At 40.1% G+C, this 8,574-nt stretch overlaps 1 protein-coding gene across 8 annotated transcripts in view; it reads right to left on the minus strand.

Annotated features, from left to right (window-relative positions):
• Positions 1 to 8,574, minus strand: part of Atrx (ATRX chromatin remodeler) — a 129,300-nt gene that overhangs the window by 101,500 nt on the left and 19,226 nt on the right. For 2 of the 8 annotated variants that reach the window (XM_034486302.2, XM_034486301.2), the window contains exon 2: positions 5,593 to 5,777. The exons of the other annotated variants lie outside the window; for them this stretch is intronic. The gene's annotated coding sequence lies outside the window, so the exon portion shown is untranslated. The remainder of the gene's footprint in view (positions 1 to 5,592; positions 5,778 to 8,574) is intronic. 8 annotated transcript variants of the gene reach the window in all.

An 8,574-nucleotide genomic window follows, 5' to 3' on the forward strand; every position in this document is an offset into this window, starting at 1 on the left:
TTATGTAACAAATCCTATTAAAAGTTACACAAAATGGCTCAGCAGACAAAAGTGCCTGCTGTCAAACCTGATGACCTAAGTTCAATCCTCAAGCCCTACATGGTGTATCTGTCCTCTGGCCTATACATTCACACAGGAAACACATTCACAGGCTCGAGTGCATGTACACGATGGATGGATGGATGGATGGATGGATGGATGGATGGATGGATAAATGCATGCTGGAAGGGAGACAGGAAGGATGAATACAGATAGAGACAGACAGGTGAAATAAAACATAAAAGAAAATTAGAGAAAGTAACTACTTGTAGGACAAAGGTTTACCATACTTCTATAAAACAATTCAAAATAAGCCTCAAGACACTTCACCTAAGAAGTTTGCCTTTTTTCTATCCAAAGAAAATAATTCTAAGTAAATAACTTTACTCAGAAGTAACAGTTATACTTTATAGATGAAACAAAATCCAGGAAATCCAGCAGAATCTTAGCAGAGCCATTATATCTGACATGAATCCCAGGCTTTGGAAGTAGCCTTTCGTCAGTGATTGATATCTGGTATTTTACTGGGTTATTCCTTTGAAGGATTCTCAGAGCCTTTGCATAACTTAGTCCCTGAGACAATAAGAATTGCTTAGGTGATGTTTCCTTCAAGTCAATCAGATCATCAGATAGAAGTTTTTTGGTATTCTCTGTCTCAAAAAAACCAACAACAACAACAACAAAAAAAAAACAGAAGTTTTGGTATTCAGAAATAAACTGGCTGAAAGTGTCTTTTGCCTTTTGCATTAACAATAAAAAATGCTTCTAGGAAGCTGCCAGCTTAGTCCTTGAGAGGCTGACTCCCCCTACCCTTGCTGCTTGAGAAAGTGTACATTCATCCTGCAGTGTCTCTTTCTTAGATCATTCTTCTCGAGTAACCCCGATCACTGACAAGGAAAGATGTATATGCTGTGAGGTAAACTATGAGATCTGTCAGATTATTCTCTTCCTGGGAGACAGCTCTTCCCCGGCAGTTACTCCACTGGCACAAGGGCATTAAGCTATTCTCATCTCCTCCATGGGAATTTGCTGGGAATTAAAAATATTTGCTGCTTTTGCAGAAAACCGTTCGGGGGATGGAGATAAAAAGAATTAAAAAAAAAGAAAGAAAGAAAAGAAAACCTGGGTTCAGTTTACAACATCCAAATTGAGTAGCTCAGAACAATCTGTAACCCAAATCTGGAAGGTTCGATGTCCTCTTTTGCCCTCCCTGAGCACCTGCGCACACATGCACATAACCCCATGCAGACTCATAAAATAACAGAGTTTTTAAACACTTCAGATTCTAGAGTACTTCAAATATTGAAAGAATAATGTTCAACTTGAATGAACTACATACAAGGCCAACCAAAACAAGCAAACTACAAATTATCTGTAAAGTATAATTAGTTATTACATTTTAAAAATATGTAAATATACTACTATAAAATATCCAAACTTGTGAACAGTGGGTGCCACCTAAATAAGTTCACACAGGTTGCAAGCCAGGTGTGATCCCTCCTAAGAGTAATCCTAACACACAAGAGGTTGAAACAGGCAGAAAAACAGCCATGCATTTGCACACAACCTCTGGGCTACATAGTGAGTTCCGGGCCAAAGTGATCCTGTCAGATCAGGGGGCAAACAATATGGCTCAGTGAATAAAGGTGCTTGCCACACAAACCTAGGGACCTAAGGGCCAATCCTGGAACTCCATTAAAAAGGAGGAGCAACTCCTCACAATAGAGTTGGCCTGTGGCCTTTACATGTGTATGCTGTGGCATGAACATCTACATGGTAAGAAGTTAAAAAAAATTAAAAAGCATATGGGGGGAGGGAGATAACAAGTGACATTTTTCCTACCTGTTTATGTTATAATGAACACATTCCTTTTATTGACTGAAAATCTGTTATTGCCTTCTTTAACTCAACTACTTTTCTTTTAAAATTTTATGTGTAAGTCAAAAACTAAGATAAAAACCTGAAAACATTACTGACCATATTTCCTCAAAATTTTCATGCTGATCTGCTCTTGGTGGAATATAGAGCAGGAAAGGAAACAGGTGTGCCAATCAGTACAGTAGCACAAGACTGTGATATGTCTGGGTCTGGGGACAATCTGAGCTATAAAGAAACCCTGTCTCAAATCAAACCCCCTCATAAAAAATGTGCATATGAGTAGTTTCAGAATTATCAGGTCTAGGTAAAAAAAAAAGTGATTTCATTTGTCCATCTCCATAAACTGCACTTTAAACAATAGCTGACAATCAGCTTTTCACCAATCCAATATAGTCATGCCCTGCTTTATTTAAAAGTTCAATACTCACTAGAGCTGGAACAACTAACCAATCTTGCTTGTCAACTTTATTACTGGATTGAGAAGTCCCTGGATTAGCAAAGCACAGGGCTGGGTGTGAAGGTGACTGCAGAGAGAGGATTAACTAAGTAAACAATGACTCACAGTGTGCTCAGGCCAGCCCACATGTTGAGGACCTAAATATTATTATTAAAAGGGCTTTTTAAAATGAGTGTCCCAAAGCACAAGCATTCCCTCTCTGCTTCTGGAGCTGCTCTGCTGCCTTACACCCTTGCCATCATGACAGACTGAAAACTCTGAAACCGTGAGCCTGAAGAAATCATTTAAAGAAATGAAAAGCTCACTGAAATAGAAGTGTTTTTTTTTTTTTTAAAATCTCCCTTTGGGGGCTGGAGAGATGGCTCAGTGGTTAAGAGCATTGACTGCTCTTCTAGAGGTCCTGAGTTCAGTTCCCAGCAACCACAGGTAGTAGCTCACAACCATCTGTAATGGGATCTAATGCCCTGAGGACTGTGGTGGTGTACTCACATACATAAAAAAATAAGACAAAAACCTCCCTATTCAAGTATCATCATAAAATATTGTTTTTAATGGCTGTCAGATACTAACTGTGTAAGTTTAGAAAATAAGGCATAAGTGTATGGCAATTTTTAGTTATTTAGATTTATTACATGTTGTGCCCAAGGAGGTCAAAAGAAAGGCACTGATCCCCTGGAACTTGCTGTTATGGATAGTGTTATGGATGGGGTGCTCCTGGGAAGTCAATTGTATCCTCTACAAGAGGAGGGGATAAGGGCTCTTAACTGCTAAGCCTTTCCTCCAGCCACACACACCCATCTGTAGATTTTGTTAATGCTTTGGTTTTTGCTGCCAAATAAGGCAGAAGTCTATGCAGGTTTTCTCTGTGCCACTGAATACTAACCACTGGAAAACCAGCTGCTGGCAGGGCAGTAGTGGCAGAATCTCAGCACTCAGAGGGCAGAGACAGATAGATCTCCATGAGTCTGAGGACAGTCTGGTCTACAGAGTGAGTTCTAGGAGAGCCAAGCCTACACAGAAAAACTCTGTCTCAAAAACTAAAGAAAGAAAAAAAAAGAAAGGAAAGTAGGAAGAAAAGAAGAGATGCTAGAGAATGTTCTTCACAAACCCTTGCTATATTTTAATGTGCATTTTATACACATTGATCAGATTTAAAAACCAAAAGAGTCTTATTACAGAAAACTAAGGCTCAGAGGCCCTTATTTACAAAATGCAGTAAGAGAATTGTAGTTTCCATTTTTAATTATTCAGTGAAAAAAATCAGTATGTGCAACTCCAATCAAATGCAATCCTATACTGCATCCTTTGGAGAAACTTAAAACAGTCACTAATAAAAGTTAATGAAAAACTGGGCTGAGGGTGAGGCATATTGGTAGAGCCTCTACCTAATGTGTACAAGGCCCTGGGCTCAATCCACTAACCCCACAAAAAATGTCTTCTTAAAAAGTGAAAAAGCAATTATCCTAACAGATAATCCTCAAAACTCTGAATGCTAAAGTTCTTAAAAGGACTAAAGATATAGTAAAACAAACACATAGCTAGTTAATAGAGCACAGTGCTTCCAAAGTGTCTGTGGGTTTTGCCTAAGGAATTTTTTTGTTTGTTATATGTTGTGATGGTATTTGAGACGAGTCCTGTACCCCAGGCTGGTCTTAAACTCGAATATGCACATGAAAACAACCAAGAACCTCTGACCCTAATGTCCCCACCCCCTGAACTTTAGGACTGTCACTGAGTACTGCCATGCCTACTTTGTCTCCAGATTTTCTTTAAGGTTTATTTATTTTATGTATATGAGTGTTGTATCTGCACATTAACCTCCATGCCAGAAAAGGGTAGCAGATCACGTTATAGATGATATGAACCACTATAGTACTGTATCACACTACAGATGTTTATTGCTGGTAATTGAATTCAAGACCTCTGGAAGAACAGTGTTCTTAACTGCTGGGCCATCTCTCCAGCCCTCATCTCTACAATTTTTAAATCTATGTTCTTTATTGTCTTTACTAATGTCTTGTTTAAATTCTCACTGATTGGGCTGGAGAGATGGCTCAGCAGTTAAGATCACTGACTGCTCTTCCAGAGGTCCTGAGTTCAATCCCAGAAACCCCATGGTGGCTCACAACCATCTGTAATGGGATCAAGTGGCCCCTTCTGGTGTGTCTGAAGACAGCTACAATGTACTCATATAGATGAAAAAGATGAATAAAAAATTCTGATTTTAATTTTTCAAATTTATGTATTTCTATTATACATACACATATATACATATACATACACATACATACATACATACATACATACATGTGTTTTGTCTGAAGTATATATGTGTGATGTCCAGAGAAGCCAGAAGAAGGTGCTGAATAGCCTGAAACTGGAGTTTTAGATAGCTGTGAGTAGCCATGTGGATGCTTGGAACCAAACTTGAGTCCTCTACAAGAGCAGCAAATGCTCTTTAACTCTGAGCCAGCTCTCCAGATTAAACACATAACTTTACCTAAGTCTCTAGCTTTATTTTTCAGGCAAGGCTACTGTGCATACTACACTATCCACTAAGTATAATAGTAACAAGACAGGGTGCTAACACTTAAAACAATCATCTCAATTCCTGAACTGGGGATGAAGCTCAGTGGAAGAACAAGTGCATGAAGTCCCGAGTTCAATCCTCAGCACCACAGAAAGAATAAATCAGAACCTCTGGATGTTTTACCTGCATGGAGGACTCCACCAAGTATGTGTCTGGTGCTGGAAGAGGCCAGAGGGGAACACTGGATTCCCTGGAACTGGGTTAAACATACACTGCCACCGGGATGCTTTGTATGTCTTGAACTTTACTTTGAGCTGCAGATTGAACTAAAGGCCTTAAGCAGCACATTAAGCGTGATCTTTGTCACTGAGAATTCTCCAACCCCGAGTTTATAATAATAAAAATAAAAAACAATAGCTTTTTGATCTATTATTATCTATTGCTCTATACAAAACGTTCTTTTGGGGGGCTCTTGTTTGTTTGAAATACTTGTGGAACACTTTGATTCTTAGTCTTCTATGAGGAGCAGGTTCTAATTCATTCTTCGAGGGAAATTGAGGAGGAAAACTGAACAAACTGAGGATTGTTAGCTTATCTTAGATCCATTAGATCTCAGGTCCAGGGCAGAACACCACACACATACCACAAAAACCCTAGAGACAAGGAAATACAAGGAGCCATTGTTTACCTGAAACAGAGTACTTAAAATAGCTTCTGACAAGCTGCTGGAAGCCGAGAACGGATTGAATGAAGAGTTAAAACCCCTGTGGCAGCAGCTGGAGACAGCTGGAGAGATGGTTCAGCGGTTAAGAGCACAGGTTGCTCTTCCAGAGGACCCAGGTTCGATTCCTAGCACTCAATGGCCGCTCACAACTGTAAGTCATAGAAAAAAATGAAACCACCACTGTGGCCTCAGTCTCGAAGGAACACCAATATTTTGCTGAATTTTTTTTTCAAGGAACTACCTTGTTTTTATGAAGATCTCATTGGAAATATTTGAAGAATGAACCTCGTGCCTTGAGCAGGAATGGGGGAAAGCATATCAAAATATATCAACATATCAAACATATTAAAATATGCCCAAAGCATTATCTACCTTCTTGGAGGAAAGGCAATAAAATATTCCCAGACTTTTCTTGCCTTCCTGTTTTACCCAAGTGGATATGAAACTCAGGAAATATTTTCCAAGGTCAAAATGAGAAACTTAGGCTGGACAGGGCCACTCGGGTTATTTAGTTCCCAGCATGTACATGGCAAACCCACAACAGTCTGTTCTAACACTTGTGTGGCAGATGAGGCTGAGTTTGATCAACAGTGGTACCCAAAAAACAAAACCACATACAAAATCCAGAGGGTTATCTTGGTTTGTTACTAAATACAGCATGCCTAGCTTCCAACCACAAAGACAAGGGAGGCTAGCATGCCATGCTACGGGGCAAAACAAAAAATATTAAAAAAAAAAAAAAACAGTCTATAGAGTCAAAGTAAACATCAAGAGCAAACTCCAATTTGATGGAGAATTTGAAATTATCAGATTGAGGATGTAAAGTAAGTATGACTAACAGAAATACTGTATTGAAAAACAGTTGACAAATATAAATGGCATGAACAAGAATTTCTGGCCTGGCAGTAGTGGCACAAGCCTTTAATCCCAGAAGAAGCAGGCAGATCTCTGAATTCAAAACTAGCCTGGTCTACAGGAGGATAGCCAGGGCAAGACAGAGAAACACTGTCTTGGGGAGATGGCGGGTGGACAGATGCTATCTTTGCAAAGGCTGACTGATTAGAATTTCAGACTTCAGTGTGTCAGAGGCTAGAATGTTGCAACTTTGGAGTCTTGTTACATTTTATCTTGGGCTGTGAGGACTGGAGAGATGGCTCAGCGGTTAAGAGCACTAATTGCTCTTCCAAAGGACCCAGGTTCAATTCCCAGCACCTATATCATAGCCTACAACTGTCTGTAACTCTATTAGCAGGGAATCTGGTGTCCTTGCATACATATGCATCTGGGCAAAACTCTAATGCACATAAAAGTAAATCTTTTACACCCCACTAAGAAATTGTTCCTTGTCTACCTGTGTGGTGCCTAATACCCTGTAACTGAGAGAGAAAACTAATCAACAAAGCCCTATGCCCCACCAATTAAAGAACTTAAAATGCTAATTAAAATGTAATCTCCAAATTCTAAAACAAGCAATAACAAAAAAAATTTGTAAGGGCCAGTGAGATGGGTCATTTGGTAAAGGTGATGGCCACCAAGCCTAATGACCTAAATTCAGTTTCCAGGACCCACGTGGTGTTAAGACAAAACTAATGCCGACAAGCTATTCTGTGACCTTCACATGCAGTGAAGGACATTGAGTATGCAAACTCATAAATAAATAAATAAATGTAACAAGTTTAAAAGAAGTTCCTTAAAGTTAAAAGAACTACAGGAAAAAGGAAACACTATGGCAATAAAACTGGCCACCTATCCCAAGAATGCCTGGCTAAGAAGACACTACCAGCAGTGGCGTTGCTCATTAACCAGGACCTCATTGTGATCTAAGTAGGCCATCAATAATTGACCAGCCCACAACTGAAGGGCACACCCACCCTTCAGAGATGACGGAATATGCCTGATGTGCCCAGCCACCTCTTGAACTCCAAGCTCCAATGTGGTGCAGCAGAAAAAAAAACTATCAATAAGAGGATGAATCCCATAAACATACCAGAAAAAAATTATCAAAGGAACAGTAGACTAGAGGCTACCAAAGGCCTTGCCTTGGGGGTGGGGGTGGGGGGGGTGCATTCAGAAATTATTGCCTAACAGGTACTAAGATTCTGTTTCAAATGTTTCAATTTTCAAAAAAAATTTCAAAATGTCTCAACTTTCTTTCCTTTTTAAAAAGATTTACTTTATATGTGAGTACATTGTTGCTGTCTTCAGACACACCAGAAGAGGGCATCAGATCCCATTATAGATGGTTGTGAGCCACCATGTGGGTGCTGGGAATTAAACTTAGAACCTCTGGAAGAGCAGTCAGTGCTCTTAACCTCTGAGCCATCTCTCCAAGGCCATGCTTCAATTTTCAAACAAAATCTTTATGGAAATTGGTAACAGTGGTATAACTTTGGAAATATACATTTTTTTCGAGACTGGGTTTCTCTGTGTAGCCCTGGCAGTCCTGGAACTCACTCTGTAGACCAGGCTGGCCTCGAACCCAGAAATCCGCCTGCCTCTGCCTCCCAAGTGCTGGGATTAAAAGGCGTGCTCCACCACTGCCCGGCGCAAAGAATTGTTTATTTTATGTGAGTACACTGTAGCTGTCTTCAGACATACCAGAAGAGGGCATCAGACCCCATTACAGATGGTTGTGAGCCACCATGTGGTTGCTGGGAATTGAACTCAGGACCTCTGGAAGAGCAGTCAGTGCTCTTAACCACTGAGCCATCTCTCCAGTCCCGGAAATATACCTAATGCCAGAAATTATATACTTTAAAAACTGCTTAAGCAGGGTGATGGTGGTGCAACTTTGACTACTTGGGAGGCAGAGGCAGGTAAATCTGTGGCCTGGCCTACAGAGGTCCAGGTCAGCAGGGCTACACAGAAAAACCCTGTCTCGAAGAAACAAAATAACAAATACTTAAAATGAGCCAGATGTGGAGGCACATTTCATTAATCCCAGGA

The sequence above is a fragment of the Arvicanthis niloticus genome, chromosome X, assembly GCF_011762505.2.
Source record: "Arvicanthis niloticus isolate mArvNil1 chromosome X, mArvNil1.pat.X, whole genome shotgun sequence".
In the NCBI taxonomy this organism is placed as follows: Eukaryota; Metazoa; Chordata; class Mammalia; order Rodentia; family Muridae; genus Arvicanthis; species Arvicanthis niloticus.